The 22208-nt window shown below is 38.7% G+C and overlaps 1 protein-coding gene and 1 long non-coding RNA gene across 6 annotated transcripts in view; one reads left to right on the plus strand and one right to left on the minus strand.

Annotated features, from left to right (window-relative positions):
• Positions 1 to 22208, plus strand: part of OXR1 (oxidation resistance 1) — a 276422-nt gene that overhangs the window by 174487 nt on the left and 79727 nt on the right. The window lies entirely within an intron of this gene.
• LOC108445994 lies at positions 1119 to 18765 on the minus strand. Its single transcript, XR_001861091.1, has 4 exons — positions 18687 to 18765; positions 14085 to 14182; positions 3183 to 3415; positions 1119 to 2867 (listed from the first exon to the last, which is right to left on the minus strand). It is a non-coding gene; the product is annotated as an uncharacterized LOC108445994 (long non-coding RNA).

Here is a 22208-nt window from a genome sequence, read left to right on the forward strand (position 1 = left end):
AAGGACGGGACAAAAAGCAGTAAGAGGAGCTCTTTAATGGACAGTTCAGAGGCCCCTGGCCCCAGCCTTGCCAAGTGTGTATGTCCAGTGAACAGCCTCTGTCCCAGCTCTAACCCAGGCTCTGCTAGGGCTGGCTTTTTTGATTATTTTGAGATAGTCCAGTGCTAACTGAGGAAACCGTCATTTGTCTGTGCTGCATACAGTGAGAAACTACCTGAGCCAAAACTGACTCAAGGTGAAAAGTTCAGGCTATTTCATTTTTTTCCCAAGAACCCTCCTACACATGAAGGTTTGTGAGCCCTGAGGGAGCACAGGGTGGGTTGTGGTACTTTGTGGGGTCACTACATGGGAGTGACCTAAGGCACTCCCATGCCAATTTTTTATCCTAAGGTGCCAGTGAGTATCCAATGCAGAGTGCTGCAGAGAATCAGTAGTCCTGAGGTCTTAGTGACCCTCTTATCCCTGTTAAAACTTTCTTCTAGCACTTCCAAGTGCACTCAAGCTTATGCATCATGTGAATGCCCAGGATCTGGGCATGTGGGTGAAGATGTAGCCATGAAAGAGGTCAGAATGGGAAAGCTGGGGATAACTTGAAGACAAACAAAACAGCAAAAAACAGTTTACAAAGCTAGACAAAATGCAGACAGATACTCATAAATTAAATAATGTCATTGAGGTAGTTTTTTGATGTTGTTTGTTTTGTTTTGGCTTCTTTGCTTGAAGAATACTGGAGGAACAGAAAGGATCAGAGCAGTAGCTACTGTGCTTTAGCTGTTCCCAGATGGTGGCTGGCATTTTAGGGACATTCTCAACTGGCATACTTCAGGGTAGTGATGTGATTACTGCGGACTGGAGCTTTGAGGAACCAGCCTTAGAACAGCAGAGATTCAACTGACTGTAGATGTGATTTAGAATTAAACCCTATTTTTGCGAAGTGTCCAACCACACTTAATTTCTATAAAAGTAATTATGATAACTGTAGGTTGCTTTGGGACTGCACTGAACTGTTTTGGGAACAATTCTGGTATTTCAGAGGTTTATACAGAAATTTTATTTGCTATATAAGCCTGTGCAGCTATGAATTAAAAAAAAAAGAAAAAGTGAGAAGTGGAAATAATTATTTCCAGAATACTATATATTACAAAAGATTAGCAAAACAGTTTAGTGCTCAAAAAATTTATTATTATAATTAGAAACAATCTGCTATAGGGAAAAAAAGATTAAAATATGAATACATATGAATGTAAAATGTCACCATAAATTATTGTAATTTTCAGTTATAAGTGATACCTGAAATGTGAAAGAAGATCTTAACAAAGCATTGAAAGATTATTTGAATTTTTTTATTACAAGCAGCAATGCAAGTAACATTTCTCTTAAATTTTTTTCCTCCTTTGCTATAAGGAAATGTTTATTTTGTTCCCTAAACAACTTTTATGTACTTCATATGTTTCATTATTTAGTTCCATTCCAGCATGTGCAATTTTCTGTTAAAATTACTGTGATATCTGCGTACATTATATTTACTGGACATTTCCAGTCTAGGCTAGTCTGTAACAGATTAGTCTTAGTCTTAGAGTGATAGAACCATAGAATAGTTTGGGTTGGAGGGGACCTTTAAAGTTCCGACCCCCTTCATCCAGGGCATCTGGCAGCAGGTTAAAGAGTGATCTTGGTGCTGTCTATCAGAAAGAATTTTTAGCAATGACAGCATTATCAAATGTGAAACCCTAACTGTATGGAAGTATTAACTTGAAACTCTTTTCCTCAATAAAACAGCAAGAGCAAGAAAAATAATTATATACATTCAGACAGGTCCAGTGTTCTAACATAGTTTCAACTAGAATTGTCTTTTCCTCATTCCTCTCCATGTCAAGGTAGTACTTTTTCATGGAGGAATTACTCAATTTACCTTCAAAGGATTAAAATATATCTTAGGGTTTATTGAAATACCTTGTTTTAAGAAAAACTTTTGTAATCTACTGAATCACCAAGAATGAGGATGTCAGTTTTGTAAATATGACTTAAGGATTACATTGCTACTGGAAACTTCACAACTAGCTGCAAACATATTATCTCCCCATAAAATGTAGTTTCATTTTAGTACATAACTAGAAAAGTCATATTTGTGGCTTTGAATTCCTCACCTCTATACAGATTTATTATTACAAGTCACTATTCTTATGGTTTGCATTTTATAACCCTAGGACATTTGGATTTGATCAGAATGTCAACAGTGCCACATTCTGCCACAGAGGGAAGATTGGAGTTGAGTTTTAATATTGTAGGCTTGGCTAGTTAATGAAATAGATGCATTTGCTGGAACATACACTAGAGATTCTCTTGAAAGGAAGCCCAGATCTAAAATTTCCAAGACAAGTTGTAATATTTCCATCCAGAAGACCAAACCTACCATCTGTGAAGCTGAAATGTAGATTTGCAGTACACAGACCAAGATAATGTACAAAATCTGCATACCGGCAAAAGTCTGATGAGGGAAATCTGGGGTTGAGTCTGATAGCAAACTACTGCTCACCTTAGTGCTGAGGGATTCTCATGCATTCCTCCACTGCTGGCAGCTTTTGGCTTGGATTTTCAAATGGCTCCAATGTCTGGCTCCCTTATGAATTTAAAATGTGCTTTGCTTAAACTGATTTCGTCCTGATGGGCATTTCTTTCAGCATTAATATTGTGTCCACAAAAAGTTTTCAGTCAAAACTTACAGCTTGCATCCAGAGCACTCAGAAGTCGCCATCAGCACAGAGTTACATGAGCATCACAGTTAGGCTACTCTTACTGCTTGAGTATAGGTTCTGTTGCACTGCATCATTTGTTATAGGAAAACAATTCAGATATCTTTAGCTCACCTGTAATAAAAAGGAGAAGCAATTTAAAACAAATACAGTCTTCTCCTTCAACACTAACTCAAATTCAAGAGTTGAAAAGTTATCAAAAAGGTTACTTATTGCTTTTATATAAGATCCTAATTGATCGAGAGGGACCACAGCTCCTATAGGTGCAGGGCAAAAATTTAAGGGAAGTAACATCAAAAGTGCCACCAGCAAATCTGTACTGCACTGAAGAGTCTCTCTCTCTCTAGAAGGTAAAAGGGACTGGAGGAAAGCAGAGAGAAGTCACTACTCTTGTCAAAAGCTCTTCTGACAGTTTAAATCTTTACTTACTGACAAAATTTTTGGAAGAACACAGCAGATACAGCTTGTGATGGTAGTTTCTTTATGCAGGATGGTAACTGTCAGGAGATGCAACTTGGAAGACTCTGAAGTTCTCAGTGCTGTGTCTTTCACGAAGGATCCACCTCTGGTAGACCAAGAGTTTCAACAGGAACAAAGTGAAACCAGAATTTTTAGGGTTCAGACCAGTGCATCCAAGTTGAGTCAGAGATGATCTTCAGCTCCTGCAAGTTTGTCAGGAATATTTATCTGCACCCATTACTAAGGAAATTACAGAGCACTCTTTCAGAAGCTTAGTAAATAAGAACATTATGTCTTTAGAATACACTTACACTTGGATAAGTAATTGCTACCTTAAAGCCAAGTGGAGAACAAATATATAACTTCTGCTTTACAACCTGTGGTTGGTTGGGGTTTTTTGGTGTGTGTACAATGCTGCCTTATATACAGTCTTCATGTTTTACCCTCATTCATGCCATCATGGAAACATTGTGGGATGAGTCACACAACTGGAATGCTTCAATGGATTGGAACTGATAAATTCCTCAGAAGGGAGAGGCAAGGACAGGGAGGCAGTGGGGTAGCCCTCTATGTTAGGAGAGTTTTGATTGTGTAGAGCTTAATGATGATGAGGATAGGGTTGAGTGTTTCTGGGTAAGAATCAAGGGGAAGGCCAACAAGGCAGTTACCATGGTGGGAGTCTGCTTTAGCCGTCCCAAGCAGGATAAAGAGCCAAACAAAATATTCTATAAACAGTCTCATATTCGCTTTTCCTTGTTGTCATGGGGGACTTCAACTTACCAGATGTCTGCTGGAAATACAACACAGCAGAGAGGGTACAAACTGGAGGTAAAGGGATTGGAACACAAGTCTTATGAGGGAGTGGCTGAGGGAGCTGGGGTTGTTTAGCCTGGAGGAAAGGAGGCTCTGGGGAGATCTTATTGCTCTCTACAACAACCTGAAAGGAGGTTGTGTCCTCAAGTTGCACCACAGGAGGTTTAAAATGGATATTTGAAAAAATTTCTTTACTGAAAGGGTTGTCAAGCATTGGACCAGGCTGCCGAGGGAAGTGTCGGAGTCACCGTCCCTGGAGGTATTTAAAAGACACATAGATGTGGCACCTGGGGACATGGTTTAGTGGTGGATTTGGCAGTACTGGGTTAACAGTTGGACTTGATGATCTTAAAGGTCTATTTCAGCCTAAACCATACTGTGATCCCGTAATTCTATGATTTTGGGACAGACAGCTCATGCAGGCCTTCTGAAAGCCAGGGAGTGACAATCTCCACACAGTAGCTTAGAATTCTAGGGATTTCTAAGAAATTACTTAAGATTTCATGCTAATAGCTAAAAGAAGCTTGTAGCTGTGCTTGTGATTCCCACCCTTCCCAGCTGGATGGGCACAGCATCTGTGCCCCAGCTGGGACTTGATGTGACAGAAGACTTCTCTAAACACATCTCAGCATGGCTATTGGCCACTGTATTCCACAGGCCTTGCATTCTGGAGGCTCTTATCTTTACCAATCAATTTTTGAGGGGATGAAAGAATGTCTCTTCTGGAGGCTATAATACGTGGTCAGCACTTTTAAAGAGAACACCTTTTGGTCTAATAAATAAATGGACATTTTGTTCATTAAAAAAAATTCCTCTAGAAGGTCAGTTACAAAAGGGGAGCTGAGTGTATAAACTCCTTGGAAATACAAAATTCTGGACAGTTCTTCCTGAGGGCTTCCTCAATTTGCATTTAGAGCAAGGTCTGTCTCCAGTGTGGCTCCAAGGGAAGATTCCCATATATGGAAATTACTCAGTGGACAAATACCTAGAACACCCCGAATCCTTTGCAAATCTCCAGTTCTTCTTTCACAGAAATGATCATATATGTTTTTGGATACTGGAGAGATTTATCTAAATGGTTTTTTATACAGGCAATTTTTTCCAATCCTGTCCCATCCTCCAGAGCTGTACTGCCTGTAGGTTGAAGAGTTCCCCAAGAAAAGGCAGTTTAAGTTTGATGTCAAAGATAGACTAAAACTTGAAGATGACCCTGAAATATAAATGAGTCTTCACAGTTGACACTGAGAGAGCCTGAGCCATGGAATGACTTGCAGCTTTGCTCAGTTACATTATGTACTAAGTTCTGTACGAGCATTTGTGAATTTCTTTTCAGGTTGTGCCATTGTTGTTGCCACGTGTGACATCAGTTTCTCATAACCCATGTCAGTGGAGGCTGTGAGTCCCTCCACAGAGGTCAGTGAGTTTGTCACAGTGCCAGCTCAGAAGTTCCCAAAGAGGAATGGGGAACACTGAAATGTTTGTGCTTCCTCAGCAGGAAAATTACAGTCTTGTGCCAGATCAGGGGCTACCTAGGCATTTCTTGGCTTGGGAGCAGGGGGGGAAAGAGCTGAAAAAATCAGCTCAGTTTCTGTGTCCTGCTGGGTCTTCACCTGTTGTTAACAAGTGCTGGTAGGAGGAGGGTTTCCCCCCACCACATTGTTTCCTACATGGAAATTGGAGCTGTATCTTCCAGCACCGTTTCACTGCTGCAAAGAAAAGTAGTAGAAAGAATTGCAGTCATCAGAGTGTGCAGAAAACATAATTTCTGCTTCAAAACATTTTTGAAATCTAAAATCTCATCTTCTAACTTGGGGTGCTGCAAGCTGCACCATGTGTTGTCTCATCACTGCTGAGATTTTTTCTTGTGCCTTCATAATTTTTGTTTTCTTGTCATTCTCATTCCAGTAGGCATGCACTGTATCACAGCAGTGCCTGAAGAGCTGTTTATACAATGTGAGCAAAAACCTACTGCAAGGAATAGGTAGCTTTAGAAGTAAATCAGAAAACTGAGAGGGGAAAAATAAAGCATTTTCTAGGTATTCAGATGAGGCAGAATATATGCATGTGGTCACAGAGGAGTGAAAGGTTGGATCTCAATCTTCAGTAAAGTGTGAAGAATCACATTTCTTAGGCTTCCCACAGAAGTAGTGTTATTCATGAGGAGATCCTGACCTGCTTGTTACCCCCTGCATGCTGTTTCCTGGAGGTCACCCGCTCCTGATCAAGGATTCCATCAAAAAAAGAAGTGGAGAGGACAAATGCCTCCTGTGAATCCTTCACTAGCACTAAGGAAAAGCTTTAAGGAGAGCAATAAAAATTGCATGAATATGCTTCTTCCCTTCTCTTCCAGTTAACAGTGCCTGTGCCTCCAATACTTCTGACAGTATGAAATGTGTGGTATTATGAAATTTTTTGTATAATGAGGGAACTCTAATGATGGAAGCATAGACTGCTAGACAAAGTGGTCTTTTTACTAGTTCTACCTTCTTTCCCCTTAAAACTCTAACTCTGATATCTGTGATTTCAGTGCTGTGTGGATTTTCAGATACTGAATTTCCATGTCTCAAAGACTTGTTATAGTCTCCTTCTTTTGGCCTGCTCACTGCTAGGTTTTCTTAGTTCTGTGCAAGTGGAAATTTTTGAGCTGTGGGTTAGAATCCATCATGGAAAGAAATGTTCTGGAAATGAAGTAACTAACTGTACTTTTTGTGCCTTTTAAGGACACAGTTTCTTATGTGCCAGAGAAGAAGAACCAGTGAGTAAACAAAAAGGAAGAAACAAAATAGTAAGACCTCCTTCACTCCAGACAATGACAGATATGACTGAGAAGCCAAAGTCCATTGTGTGACCTGAATACTTGCCAAAACAATCAGTCACTTACAGGGCCTCATACTGGTATCATTGTCTTGCAGATTCCCTACTAATAGAGGGTTTTGCATAGCAACCAATAGCAAGGTGCATTTTTGAACAGATATCTATTGGAATATTCTTTTAAACAGAGTTTGACAAAATGTACTATGTTTAGACTTGTACTTTTCCACTGTCAAGACATTACATCTCAAACTCTGCAGAATGTCCTCAGGGAGACACACATTTCTACATTCTGTGAGAAGGCAAGAAAAGGTGTGTCTGGCATGAACAAATCTTGGTCAAATGCTTTCTTTAATTCTTCTACTACATGCTGGGTTAGCTCTGAAGACAATTTAGAAGTAGAGAATGCTTCCCTCTCACTTTTCTCTTGATTAACCCTCTGCTGCCCAGGGTACTAGCCAGTTTATAAACATTTGGAAATAAGATCTTGGAGTGGAATAAGAGAAGCAAAGTTCAGGACATGCAGCAGCACCATAGGAGTTCTGCCATAAAATCTCATTGAGCCCCACTCAGTGCTTTCCATCTCACTCTGTGCTCTTCAACCAACCGCCTTCTTGACCCAGAAACAAAGCTGAGTTAAGAGTATGACCCAAGTAGCCAGAAGAAACTGGCTCAGAGCATCTTTTTTGTTTTTGACTGTGCTCATTGACTAGATTCATGTGCCTTGGAGTTAAGCTGTTATACCAGTGCCATCAAATACTTCTGTATTGATGTGATATTCCTGCATGAGACTGCCCTGTTCCAGGATATGATTTGTAAAGCTGGCCCCAGAGATTGTACCTTCTTAGAGGTCAGTAACACAAGATTTGTTCCTGTACATATAAGGAATTCATTCAGGGTATGTGAATCATGGTACCGTGTCCTTTCTTTGGAAAATGATGTGATGATACTGTGCCCTTTCTTTGGAAAATCATATCAGATGTGGTAAATAACTGCTTTCTTCACTTGTAAATTTTGTTCTGCAGAACAATAGCTGTGGGTTGTAATGGAAGATACAGCCTTAAATGTTCACACCCTTTGTCAAACCTTCTTAACATTAAAATAAAAGGCCACTGGACTTCACTTCTTGTGAGTGGAACAGTTCTTAGCTTCTTCCTCCCAATATCCACACTGAAGGGTCCAGTACACAGTCCTTGATAGTAAAAGGAATCAAGTGAGACCAAGTGCTTAAGAAAAAAAGTCTCTAAAGATGCTGTTTGATACTAAGCTAATACACAATTTGGTGTCCCCTCAATGCAGCTTCAGGCACTTTAGTGTCTCTCTATATCATCAGCTGTGTAAAACTATAAATGAAACTATATGAAGCATATAAAATTATATGAAGCATTTAGCACTGTAATTCTGAAAAACACCTGTACTTCATTCTTAACAGCTAGCATAATATGTCCTTGAGAACAATGGGTGAGTCAGGCAGTTTATTACTGTTTTCTAATAATGCTGTTTTAATTGACAGCCATATTTTGAAAGGTAATATTTTTTTGAGGGGATTGTTTGTACACTTTCTTTCAAATACTTTGTCTAGTGGTTATGCAAAGAATAAGATTTCCAAATAGGCAATCCACAGTTTGTTTCTTATCATACGTGAAAATACTTTGTCACTTCTAGTTTTCTGCTTTCTCCTTGCTGTGCTATTTTGATCAGTCATTAGAGAAACCAAGTATGTTCTCCCTAGAACTGCAAGAGCTCAGTCTCAACTTGTGCAATGCCCTCTTTTCACTGAGTGCACCATACTTTCGTTACAGAACCAGCCCACTGAGCACCTGAAAACTTAATTTAGAGATGTACAACGGCATTAGTTAAAACACTTCCTGTATTTTATGTAAGTAAAACCATGAAAGAGGAAAAAGAAAAAGGGACATCTGAGGAATGTAAGTTACTGAAGTACAACAGAATCAATTGCTTTCTACTTTGCTGTAAGTAATGAAGTGGCTCACAGGATCATTCACCTGCTAACTAATGGAAGGAGAATCTATTGAACTTACTGATAACAGCTCATTGAAATTCACTTTTTTTTTTTTTCCTCCTAAAAACATTATTATGACCTGTAACAGGGAGTAAATGTGAAGTATCTCAAGTATGTTTGGGTGAGATCACACATCTTTCAATACGAAAGGAAGTAAGAAGACTGTCATCTGAAAATGGCTTGGAGATCATCCCTATGGATCTATTTGCACTTAACCTTAGACCAATATTTGTATTTTCTCCTTGAAGAATGAGTTCTGGGAAACAAAAGGCAAAGATATTACAAACAAAGCACTTCCAGACACTGGAGATCAGTCTGAAGATCCTGTTATTAAAGAAATACAACTCTGCATTACATATGTAGATGGCAATAAAATATATTTTATGAAGTGTGTTTTGTGTCACAGCAGGGCTGACTGGCCAGAGTGGTTATGCTTTCATTGGCTGAGAACTTCCACAAGATTCTGTTTGACACCAAGTCTAAAAAAGTGTTAGAAGAGCTGTTTATTTAAAGGGCAGTGTCAGAATGTAGTGGTACTAACATCTGACTGTATGAAAGTTTTTGTTAAGAAAAGGGAAAAATTAATTTTGGGGGAGGAAAGGACAATATTGCTTAAAAATATAACAAACCATAGTTCCTCTGCTTTTTAATATTTATAAGACCTTTTTACCCTCAAATGATGCAATATGCCTTTGTGAAATGCAAGAGGTATGGCAGACCACAAAATTTAGCAAGATTTTCCTATCTGCAATATGCTATGGCAATCTGCCCTCAAAAGTCTAATTACCTCTTTCAAAAGCCTTGTGTGATTGTGCAAGCTGCACAATTTATTCCTAATTCTTTTTCTTCAGGGTAATAATGCTGATACTTGAAGAAAGTTTTTGTTATAAAATGAAATGGAAAAGCATTTAAACAGTCAGAACACTGCTGTGGATATCAAACGCGTGATACAGGACAGAATATTGCTTAGACTAACCACCCAGTGATGCTGGTTCGTTGACTGAGACATCATTATCCTTATTCAGACCAATTTACAAAATGGAAACACAGCTTCTACATCCAGACCATTTGGTCATAATGTGTCACAGGTAGCACTTCGTTATGATGAACGCAAATCATTACAGTGCTCCTGAAATCCCTATTTATGTCACCACTAGAGGCTTACTCCCCTTTTCTATTTCACGAACTAAAAGTCTGCCAAACCATCCCTCCAAGGCCCTGCAGCACGTAGAAGCTTGTTTTGCAGGCTTACATGCAGTCCATGTAGGAGGGGTGGGGAATGTTTATGGTACAAGCAAGTCCTTGTGTCATCCAGTGTGAGTAACTTTGGAAAGTGAATGCTGTAGCTAGGTCATGCTCCCTTGTCATCACGCCTCTTAAAAGTAATATTGCATGTTAAGACTGTTGAGAAATAGTGAACTTTTATGTGCTGCCTCAAAGATCTAATTGACCTCAACATTTTTGATCACCTAAGTAAACACTGCATGCGTAAGACAACATACAATATGAGACTTTATCATGTTTTCTACCTGCTAGCTTCAAAATATAAAGGCAAAAATTAGTCTTCACAGAAATTAAAGAAAGGCCAATACTATTCAGTTTAAAACTTACTATATGTCTCATTTGAAAGATTACTATTTTTCTGTGAATTACAAAACAAAATACATCTTCTTCTGAAAGAATTATTGCTTGAAATAAAATATTTAATGCCAGAAATGGTGTTTAGTTTGATGTCCTTATGCAGAGAAGGCTGAATACAAATTACATAGTAAAAAGCCTAGAAACCTTATGGTACTGAGTCTAAAAGAATTTTTTAGAGAGGAATACCTTAATTTAAAAATTGCTCATTTCATGTAACTTGAAAATGACCATCATATGAAAACAAGTGGTGCATATTTACTTATTAAGGCTTCTGACAGTTGAATTTCATAAAAACATGAAAATAAAATTCCTTTTTAAAAATGTAAATGAAGTCCAATGGTCAAATAATTCTATACAAAACAGAATAATCATGTAGAATATTCTTAATCCAGAGGACATGGGAAGCATGGAGGATACTAAGAATGTACAATATTTGTAGTTGGGTGGACATTATACATCTACTAATTCACACCTGTGATGTCTGCATTCACCTTTGGAGCAAAATCATTTAATCAAAAAGGATTTCAGCATCAGGAAGCCATGACTTCAATTTGCAGAAATCTGTTTAAATGATGAAGTATTTGGGTCACTATCTTGTTTTATATCTGTGTATTTTATTGAGCTGAGTACAATCTCAATGCCAAACATATCCAAATTGTCTGCCTCCCTTCACTTTTCCTAAAAATGTTGATAGTCACAACAATGATGGTATTTATTAAAATACTTTACTAATGCTGGTAGTTCAATATATGGTTCCTCTGGTCTCCTGTAGGATGTGCAAGAGCCAATTTTGTGCTGTTACTCTGATTGCACTACTGAATTATTAGAAAGATGCTCTAAAAAAGCAGCCAGCACTCTCCATGTTATCCCATACTGTCCCATCAGCAATAAGGCAGAAATGTAGTAGCATCAAGAGAGGTAAGGTAAAAGGTAGCTTTTTCCCAGGTGATACAGCTGGTAGTTGATTCAAACTTGTAGGAAGTAAATGATAGTTCCTGGGCAATTTATCAAAGTGCTTGAGCTGTCAGAACACCTGAGTGTTGAAAGTTTAAATCACAAGTGATCATAGCTCCTTGGCACAGTCCTCAGGTTCCTCTTCATTTGGGCACGGAACACAATTTTGAGGAAAAAATTGTGGTCACACTTAAAGTCTCTGTACTTTGTTAAAGAAAGCAAAGTAACAGCTCCCAGTGCTTTGTGCTGTGCATCGATAGTAAGAAAACCATCCCAATTATTTTAGCTCAGCCTTGCACCTTTTTCAAGTAGGAGTTTTGTACCTTATTGGAGGAATGACTTTGACACATTGTAAGACTTTGGCAAATAAATCTCGGGTATTGCTGCTTTCTTTTGGTAAAGTATCATTCTGTTTCATAAGTCATATATAGACCATTATACTTGATGATAAACTGTTTCCAGGTTGATTTTTTAAAAATGAAATATACATACTGGGTTACAGGCTTTTCTCGGTACCCCTTTCTTCTGTAGGCACTTCACCTCTTAATTGTAACAGATTTTACATTCCTGACAATAACTTTGCATGACAGTAAAATGTTATTTTGGATTTCAAAAAAATCCCTAAAATACAATCACTTTTCCTAAAAGCCTTGAATTCTGAGGAATAGATTTAATTTTTGAAAACCAAAGAATCCCTTATCCTGTGTCTGCACATTGAGGATCAGTGCTATGAAACTCCTGTGCCAACTGTTTGTATTACAGAGCCCACAGCAGCATCTGTGGAGTCAGGGCACGAGCAGCCTCCTCTCCCTGCCTGCCAGCAAGCCTGGCTGTGCAGCTGTGCCAGCACAGAGGGATATTTGTGTGCTAAACCTAAACCTGATGTAGGACACATTCCCTGCCCTTCCAGGATCCCAGTTGGCTTCTCAGGGCAGCCTACAGCCACTATAATATAATATACCCAGGATGTTTGGCAGAATCTCCCAGTTGTCCTTCAGTGCTTTCTTTTTTTTCACATTTGTTTGCCGGTGTAGAGCACAACGTCAGAGCCCTAAAGACTTAGACATCTGAAAATGTTCTGATAGTCTATTTGGATTCTTTTCCAGAAACACTTTATTTTTATGACTTCTCTTTAAACTAAATTATCAACACTGGTACTTGGTGAGATTTCCAATTTTCTGGATAAGGCAACTAAGGTGGAAAAGCCACACCATCTTGTATTCACTTCAGGAGATTAAAAAAGAGAGAAAAGTGAAAGCAAAATAATGGCTTTTCTCTCTCTCTGCTCCAACATCGATAGTGATTGAGGTGTCTTGTATCTCCCTGAGACCCCAGGCCTGATCTTCTGAGCTTCCTTCATCTGCAGAGGTCACTCCCTTCAGACTGCAAGTGACCCAAGGAAAGCACTTGCTGAGAACTTCTGGTTCCAGAGCAGGGGGACAGGGTGGTATCATGGCCAGTCCTTGCATCAGACTGGCTGGGCAGGGTGAGATGAGGGTAATGTTTTGCTCAGGTCCAGCTTAGTGTCGTATTTCCCACAGTAGCCAGCAGCAGCTGATAATTAGGGAACGAATACAGAAGAGGTCAAGTATGAAAGGACATTTTGCTGATATTTCCTCTGAGCTTTAGGCAGTCTGTGGCATAGTGATTTCCAGAAAGCAGAGTTTGTATTTGCTTTCTTTTGCTATTTGGGTCTTGATGGACTTTCTATGATTTTTTCTAATTACTTTCTGAACCATTCATAGTTTTGCCATACACAACATCCTGTGGTAATGAATTCTGTGATTCAGTTATGTTGTGCAACAAAATGTTCTCTTTTTTAAAAAATCTTCATAGTAATTTCATTAGGTGCCCCTGCTTCTCTTATCACGAGAAATGTGAATAGTTTTTCTCTGATCTATTTTCTGCTTAGCTACGTTCTATTATTTTCTCTGCTTTCCTAGAAAGAAGCAGCTTAACACCTTTGTTGCCTTCCTCAGTACAGTACAATCTATATTCATTTGAAGAATTTAATGAATAGTGTAACTATATTTTTTTCTAATAATTCATTTATTTTTGCCTTTTTGATGTCTATTGACTGACATTTTCATATATGTCTACTGGATAGCTCATGTAAAGCTGCTCATCACTGTATGTACAAACACAGTTATGCACTTAGAGGAAAACTTGTCTTTACTCTGCATTTATCAACAGTGAATTTTGCTTGCTGCTTTATGTTTTGTATTATGAAACAATTTTTTACGTTTTTCATCAGATTTTACTTTTCCACATAATTTCATATCCTCAGCAAACTCCATCACCTTCTTATTCTCTACTTAGCCTAACAATGCAGTAAGTTCAAAAGCATGCATCTCTGTTGGGCTGCATTGAGAATCCTCCTCCCTTTGTTGTGAAGTCTGGCCTCTTGCTTACTGTACATTATTAAACGTACATATTAAATGATGAGCCATCTCATCCTACAACAGCTTCATTTCCTTGCTGCAGGACTTTGTAAAAAGCTTCCTGAAAATAAAAGTACACTGCTATCAACAGATTATTCTTATCCACATGATTATTGACTCCTATAGAAAAACTGTAGATTTGCCAACCAAGACTTAAAACATTTGTTGATTCTTTGCTGTTTCACTTACCCAGATGTCTTCTAACTTTATTATTACAATTTAATTTCTTCATGGAGTCTTGAGTAATACCAGAGGTCCTTTAATACCACAGAGTCCATTAAAGCTTTCTGTGCAAAAAAACCCCCAAAAAAGCCCCAAAACAAAAGGAAAGTTACTGGGGATATATAATAAGTCTAAAATATTAAAAGGTTATGGTGCTGGTTTTTTTCAGAATTGCTTTAGTGATCCCATACCCAAGGCAGGACTTCAACACCAGATTAGTAGGAACTTGTGAGGCAAGCTCCAATTCAAATAACTGAATTTTTCCTTTGTATTTAATACAAAAATAGATCAAGGCTAGACAACAGTTATTTATCCCTTCTCACTGAGGTTTGCTGACCTTTCTAAGGTTCATGACTAAACTAGTATGCTGTATGTATTGCCAGCATAGCATAATTCATTAATATTAGTATCTATAGTTGGAAGAAATAAACTTTTGACTTCTGAAAAATACAAAAGCCTGTTTCCTTGATAAAAAGCATGTCACTAGTGCTTCACTCTTAACCACTGTCCATCAAATCACTTACAAATTCTGAGTCTTGATCCTAAAGCACTGGTGTAAAAAACCTTGACAGATAACCATTAATTACCTATGGAAAGAACTGTTCCTTTGGGATTTTGTAGACAATATATGTTCACAATATTTCATTCTCTGATGAAATACAAGGAAAACAGTGAGACATGCCTTTAGTAATTTTAAATGAAGCCTACAGAAGATCCCACCTAAACAAAGAGAAGGAAATTAATAAGAGGCAAGTAGGATCTGTAAAGCTGTGTATGTGCATAGGTTCTCAATGGTGTGTACAGCCTTGCAGCTAAATGCGGCTGAACACGAGATTTCAAATCATTTCAGGGAAAATTGTGACGGTAATAAGACAGTAAAATGTGGGAGAGACGTAAGAGCTAAGATATGAAAGCTTTGGGGAAAAAACTGCTGTATAAAGGATAAAGTTTCTTAATTCAGAGATAATACAGTAATGGACAGCCTTCAAATGATTTAGCTAGCTAGAAGCAATGGATTTGATTTTTGAGGATAAATTGTAGTAATTATCCCCAAAAGAACAGAGTGAGTAACCATCCACAAGTTTTCTACATGATATTATGGGAGCAAATGAATCAGGCATACACTTGTGATGTGGTGCCAGTGGGGGAGGGGAGAGACACCAGATGTTCCTTAAGAAGCAAGAGTTAACAAGAAAGAAAAAGCAGAACTTCCTCCTAGTAAGATCAACATATTTCTGGGTTTTCATTCAAAAGAAAATTTCAGGAATGTCCTGCACAGACTTAGGTGGCTCAGGAAAAGGTATGTACGAAAGGCTTTCATATACTTACTTCACTTAAGGGAAACGACCACGAAAAAAGAGGTAGCAAAGACTGGAACAGAATTCAGTCTTTCTTTAACTAATCTTTAATCCTAGAATGCCTAAGCAGGAGCAAGTAAAATAGAAAATCAGTAATTCTTATTAGAATAAAAAATTTGCAATCAAAAGGATCAGTTGTTGCCATTAGCCTTATTCTGGTTTATGATAAATTCTGATGTTATTTTGGACCCATTTCTCTAGTAAATATCACTGTACTTTAGATGGCATTTCTACATAGAACTGACATTATGTGTCTGCTCACCACTGTTCTTAAGCCTGTGTTTTCCAGATGTCTGAGAAGAATGATTTTGTTCTGGTGAATTGAAAAGATCCTGTATCTTAGATATCTTCAGGTCTAAAGGTTGCAATGGAAACACATAACCGATAACTAAAAGCCATAATGTTTTCTGAACTGGAAACCAATCTGGTGCCAACCAAATATAATGGGAGTATGTGACAAGCAATTGATTATTTCTTCAAAGAGACAGAACCTGTTCATTATATCACTTTTAAGACATTATTAAAAATTAATAATGATATTAACATATATATTACTATGAAGATTATTAATGTTATAACCCCCAAAAAGGACTGTAGATTTCTAAAGTATGTGGCTTTTCCTGTAAACCTGAGGAATACAGCCGGTCATGAGGTGGAGAGATATTGATCACAAAGCATTTTTCATGTTAATGCTCTGAATCAATGCTTTCATTTGAAACCTGAGTTGTGTTATGATTGCTTAGTCTTCAGAAATGGTAGAGAACCAGACTGAACTTTACCAACTGTATCCTACCAGAGGGACATTCTATTTATTTTGAACCAGAATTGGAATCTGAATCTGTTGTTTCTGAGCAAGTATGAGCAACTTCCTTACAGGAATACAGTGCATTAACAACTTGATAAGCATTTAGGGAGTGTTAAGGAAAAAATAGTTACAGTTATACTGCAAAAAGGAAAAAAAAAAAAGGATTAAGTCAATAATGTTTGCTTAAGATTCAAATATCTGATGAATAATCAATTTTCTGAGCACCTTTCATAAGCAATTATTTATCATTTGCATAATTTATGCTTCTGTGGAGGTTGAGATTAGCTAGTAAATACTATGGAATCATCAATTGTACTGTCACTGTTTTCCACGTTCAGTTGCAAAACACATGGTGAAAGAAAAAAAATGTCTGAGTCGATGACACAAAAGGAGATGTGTCTGCTGAAAACTGACTCTGTTCAGCAAGGGCCATAACTAGTGAACATCCTTAAACTGCATGGATGTCTCTATGAACATGCATTCATACCCCCTGGAGTCCAAACTCAATTTCATACAACTCCCTGAAAGAATAGAATGTTCTGTTTATAATAAGCCACTATTGACCAGATAAATATGAACTGAAGACCTGGAAGTCATTTCATTATTATTTGATAAGGTATTCTATATAAAGAGCTGTGTAATTACAGCTGAGAGTAAAGTTCTGTCATAAACATGGAAAAGTCCCCATTTGACATGCATGTGTTCTCAAGGCCATATTTGAAAACTTCCATGTTGTTATCACTGATACACTGACAAATGTTGACATGCTGTTGTAGAATGGATCATTTCAACATCCAAACATAAGTATACTTTGAGAAAATAAGAAAAATACATATTTAGCCTTAGAATATCCATTTTTGTAATAGTCCAGAGAGAATATCCAAACCAAGGCGAGAAGAGAGAGATCTAGAGTGGTTTTTACTCATGAATTTTCTGTCCTTAGGGATCGGTGTCTTGCCAGCAATTCTCTACCATTTGTTACAGTGCGGATACTGCAACATGCATATCAAACAAGGAGGCCCGTGGAAAGAAATATCTATGGACTGATTCTTGATAGATGTTTCAGAGATGTTTATTTCTCCAGCCGCATGGCCGGAGCTCTGCCGCGGAACTGCTCCATCCCGGGACCCGAGGGTCCTTGCCCGTGCAGGGGAACACAAAACAACCAATGGGGAACGAGGCTGACCAGGGGCAGGGAAACCCCTTGCCTCCCCCCCGGGGACCCTCTCCCAGGGCTACATGTCAGGGGGAGGGCCCCAACACTAATTCTTTCACTGTTTTATGAAAAAGAAGAGCATAAATACAAGTTGGATAGTGACTATGATTTTATAATTTTGCAGAGAAGATGGGTAACTGCAGGCAACAAAGCTTGTTATTTACCTGAAGCTCTGAAAATTCAGACCATATGCAACTGAAATTGGGTACTTCCAAAAGTGTCGAAAAATTGTGGCATGTTTTTGAAATCTGATAAAATTATTTTGCAAGATGAAGTTAAGTGGAGTAAAATACCCTCAATTCATATTCACTTCTACTGGGTTTCATATGCTTAGTATGCATTCCTGTAACTATGCTATGTATGCCCGTATAAAACACTTGTGAATCAATTAACATTTTTCATATATGTGTTACAGTAATGTCCCAGATTTGATTGTACATTTTATTTGCATGGTGTTTCTATCTTTACTATCTAAATTTAAATTATTGTATGAAGATTTTTGAAATCTGGCTAGAAAAGCAAAAATTGCTTTGTCCTCAAAGGTGAAATGGACTTGTTGGGCTGTCCTAATTATAAATAGTCTCACTTGGATTAGATTAGATACCAAACAAACAAAACCATAATATTTATGTATTCAACTTCTTGGTAAGAAGACAAAATCACACAGTGAATGCTACAGTACTTAGCTATTATGAAATTAAACTTAAGGAGCAGTGCATCTTTTGATGCTAAAATATGTTGCAGGGGCAAGCTGAGGTGGCCAAGGTCCAAATGTTCTCCTCAGCCTGGAGAAACCCCATATCTGAGTGTGGTGCCTTTATTTTATACAGCTCCTTAAGATATTAAAGATTTATTGAGCCAGATTTTAAATAGTAACACAGTAGGAGTTTGATATAGTTTTCTACTGAGAAAACAACTCTCCTAAAAGAGATGGTGTTATGGCTTCCTGTCTTTTTCAGTGTTATATCAAGAGTAATTGCATACAAAAAATAACCTATACTTGAAGAGTCCCAGTCCAGAATCAAGGACTGCCAAATTCCCTTGTTGTCCATTATTATTCTGTCTCGTCCCTTCAGTGTGACATTTTCTGCTGAACAGTGAACAGCATCAGTGGTCAAGGTAGAGACTGGGCCCCATGTCATTTCAATCTTACAGGGAGCTGGTTAGTAGAATCAGAATTATGTCCCTACCTGCTGAAGTCTGAAATTCCAGGTTTGCCATTTCTGAAACTAGTATGCAGATGGGACTTTCTTTCTTGTTGAGTGTCTAATCTGAAGAGGATGTGGTACTGTGAAACCTTATGAACAGCCACACCTAACCCACAGTTCTCAGTGAAGAGCCTGCTTTAAACACACCCATTTACTTAGTGTCATCTACTGGTTATCTCTTTTCAACTTCTCCCAAATTTATACTGACAATGAATTTCCCTTTGGAGTAATTTGAAACTTCTTAATCACAGAAACAGAACTGTGCAAATGTTTTTTGCTTCTAGAACTGTGTTCTTCCATACTTCATCATTCAAATTAGTTTGTTCCTAGGGAAATAGGCCTGAGAATGTGGGAGTTCTGCATGCCTGACTTCTGGTCCCTCCTTCAGGGACTGTACATGCATTCTGCATTCTGTTTAATTTTTACTGAAACAGCATTGGAAACAGACTGCAGTATGTTTTTCTGTGTCTTAAGAGTTTACCTTTTTTTCACAAGGAAAAAAAAACCCAAATGATTCCTGAACTATTTTACATTACTAAAAACTAAAACATTATTTTACATTACTAAAAACAGGTTTCATTAAAAATTAAGAAAGACGTTAGGCTTTTAAGATGTTCTAATTCAAATTCATGTGTTTGCCAATTATGGGTTTTGCAACCACATAAATGGTACTGTCTTGACCAGAGGTGGTAGTTCAGAATACTTAACAAAAGCATGCAGCATCCTCATAGCATTACATGACAATCAGTGCTTCCAGAATGACTAAGGAAGCTTAAATGGGGCATTTGGTTCAAGCTGCCAGAATTACATACTTGCCTAGAGGTTGTTTATATACAAATGAACGCTGAGTAATTGCCAAATGACTGACAACAAGACAGTCACCTCGGAAAGCATGTACAAACTTCTTCTCTCACAAAATAGAATAAGGGGTTTGTGTCAGTGCCTGGTGCACTTGTGCCTGCAGCTTGGTAGCACTACGAATTTGGCAAGATGTATTGCGAGAGGCCCATATCCTGTACACCAGGCACATGAACTGGCCCAGCCCTAAGAAAGTTGTACAGCATCTGCTGGCATTTTGCTGGATTAGTTGCTACAATTTGCACTTATTTTCACAAGCAACAAATCTGTCTAAAGTGATACCACTACCACTTGCTATGTTTTTATCTTTTTTTTGTCATTTGAAATACTTTTATATGTATGTTCAGTTCTCGATAATATTCTCTCCTCATTGTGTTCTTTTCTATTTTACTAAAATGGATCCCCGCTCTCTCTCCTCTACCCCATCAGTTCTTTTAGTATGCAGCTCAATCAGCTCTACCTGCTCCCTCTGGTTTAGGACTTTGAGATCTAGCAACAAGACCAGGTTGTGCAATAGATTAGCATAATCTAGGACTTGGAAATCTAGCAACAAGACCAGGTTGTGCAATAGATTAGCATAATGTGTTATTAAATATTACATCATAAATGGAGAAATATTCTGGCAGACATTTTTGTAGCTACCGAACGTGGGTTTGTGTATAATACCAATATGAAGGCATCTCTATTTGTGCCACAGTTTGACTTCTCATTTTGAGCTAATGTACAGTGGCACTGAAGACACAGAGGCTGGCATGAATCTTCCTCTCTTTCTCCCTCCCTCTTTCTACTCTCCCAGCCACTTCTACTCTTCTGTTGCTTTGCAGCTTGTGCTTCTACAGGCATTTACACACAACCAGATCTGGAGATCTAACTGGGGATAATTATAACCTCAAAACAAAATAAAAGCTTAGTTTTTACTAAACTAAAAGGTACTTTTAAATGGATCAGCTTTACGACCCAGTTCATTCACCTGCCAAATGAATCCTTGTGCTTACATTCTTAGCATGGGAACAGAAACAAGCAATTAAGAGCAGGTAGGACCAGTTCCTTTTTTTTGAGGGACAGTTTTAAGTGGCTGAGTTACAGAGATACTCTTCTGCACTGATACCACAGGCCAGGAGATAAACCCGGAAGAGATCCTTGTTGCACATTCAGAGATCAAACACAGATTTATTAGTCCTCCTTAGCAAAATCCTGGTTGTTTCTAGGCATTTTGAGGACAGAAAAGTAGAATGATCTGTAAAGGTGTTCAAGATCAATATAAGTGTAAAAAACTATAAATATTGTAGAACCCATTTATATTTGGTTTAGCTTTACAGCAAAAGGGACACACATTGCTTATGTATGTAGTGTTCATGTTGCTCCTACCAATTAAAAAGTTGAGGAATGCTGCAAAGCTTTTCAGATGGAAATACAGGCTATAGTCTTAAGTACCAGCACATTAGATTTTTAAAGTGACACAGGATTAAGTGGTCAGTTTTCAGAGCAGAGATCTTTGTCAAAAATCTTGCTACCACAGGTGTGGTACAACTAATGCACAACCAAGTTGAAACAGCATCTTAAAGAACATAAGAGTACTACTGGATGTTTGTGTTGATGATGCCTACTGAAGTATCATAGAATGGTTTGGGTAGGAAAGGTCCTTAAAGACCATCTAATTCCAGCCCCCTGTCCTGGGCAGAGACACCTTCCACTACACCAGGTTGCTCAAAGCTCTGTCTACCCTGGCATGGAACAATTCCAGGGATGGGGCATCTACAACTTCTCTGGGCAACCTGTTTCAGCGCCTCACCACTCACAGTAAAGAAGTTCTTCCTAATATCTAAACCTGACCTCTTTCAATTTAAGGCCATCACCCCTTGTGAAAATTCCTTCTCCGACACTCTTGTAGGTCCCCTGTAGGTAGTGGAAGGTGCTCTAAGGTCTTCTGGAGCCTTCTCTTCTCCAGACTGCACCCCAGCCCTCTCAGTCTGTCTTTATAGGAGAGGTGCTTCAGCCCTTAGATCATCTTTGTGGCCCTCCAATGGACTGGTTCAAACAGGTCTCCGTCCTTGTGTCAGGGGCTCCAGAGCTTAATGCAGCGCTCCAGGTGGTGTCTCCAGGTGGGAGAGCAGAGTAGAAGGGGAGAATCCCCTCCCTCGGCCAGCTGGCCACACTTCTCTTGATGTAGCCCAGGATAAAGTTGGCTTTCTGGGCTGCAAGGGCACATTAAAGCTAATGCTGAGCTTCTCATCAACGAACTATCCCTCAAGTCCTTCTCACCAGTGCTCTTCTCTGCTCAGCCTGTTTTTGTGCTTGGGATTACCCTGACCTCATAACTGCCCTGTTGCACTTCATGAGGTTTGCATGGACCCGCTCCTCAAGGTCCTAATGCAGCTGGTGTGGGGTCAGTAGCTCTGACCGAGGAAGCTGTGACCGGTCCGGAGAGATGGTCCTGAGAGTGATCGTCTTCCCAGGGCCCGGTGTCTTCCCTCAGCTGCTGGCTGGAGGGCCTGTGCAGAGGCTGTCAGCTCTTTAGTGATTTCAGCTCTGCTCTGCAAGGCCGCCTCCAGCCAGACCAGGGAGAGAAATGAGAGGCTCATGTAGCTGTTCCACACGGGATAGCTTTATTGGTCTGTACTCCGGCCAAGGGGGGCTAGGGACGGG

Source organism: Corvus brachyrhynchos, unplaced genomic scaffold (genome assembly GCF_000691975.1).
Source record: "Corvus brachyrhynchos isolate BGI_N302 unplaced genomic scaffold, ASM69197v1 scaffold710, whole genome shotgun sequence".
Classification (NCBI taxonomy): Eukaryota; Metazoa; Chordata; class Aves; order Passeriformes; family Corvidae; genus Corvus; species Corvus brachyrhynchos.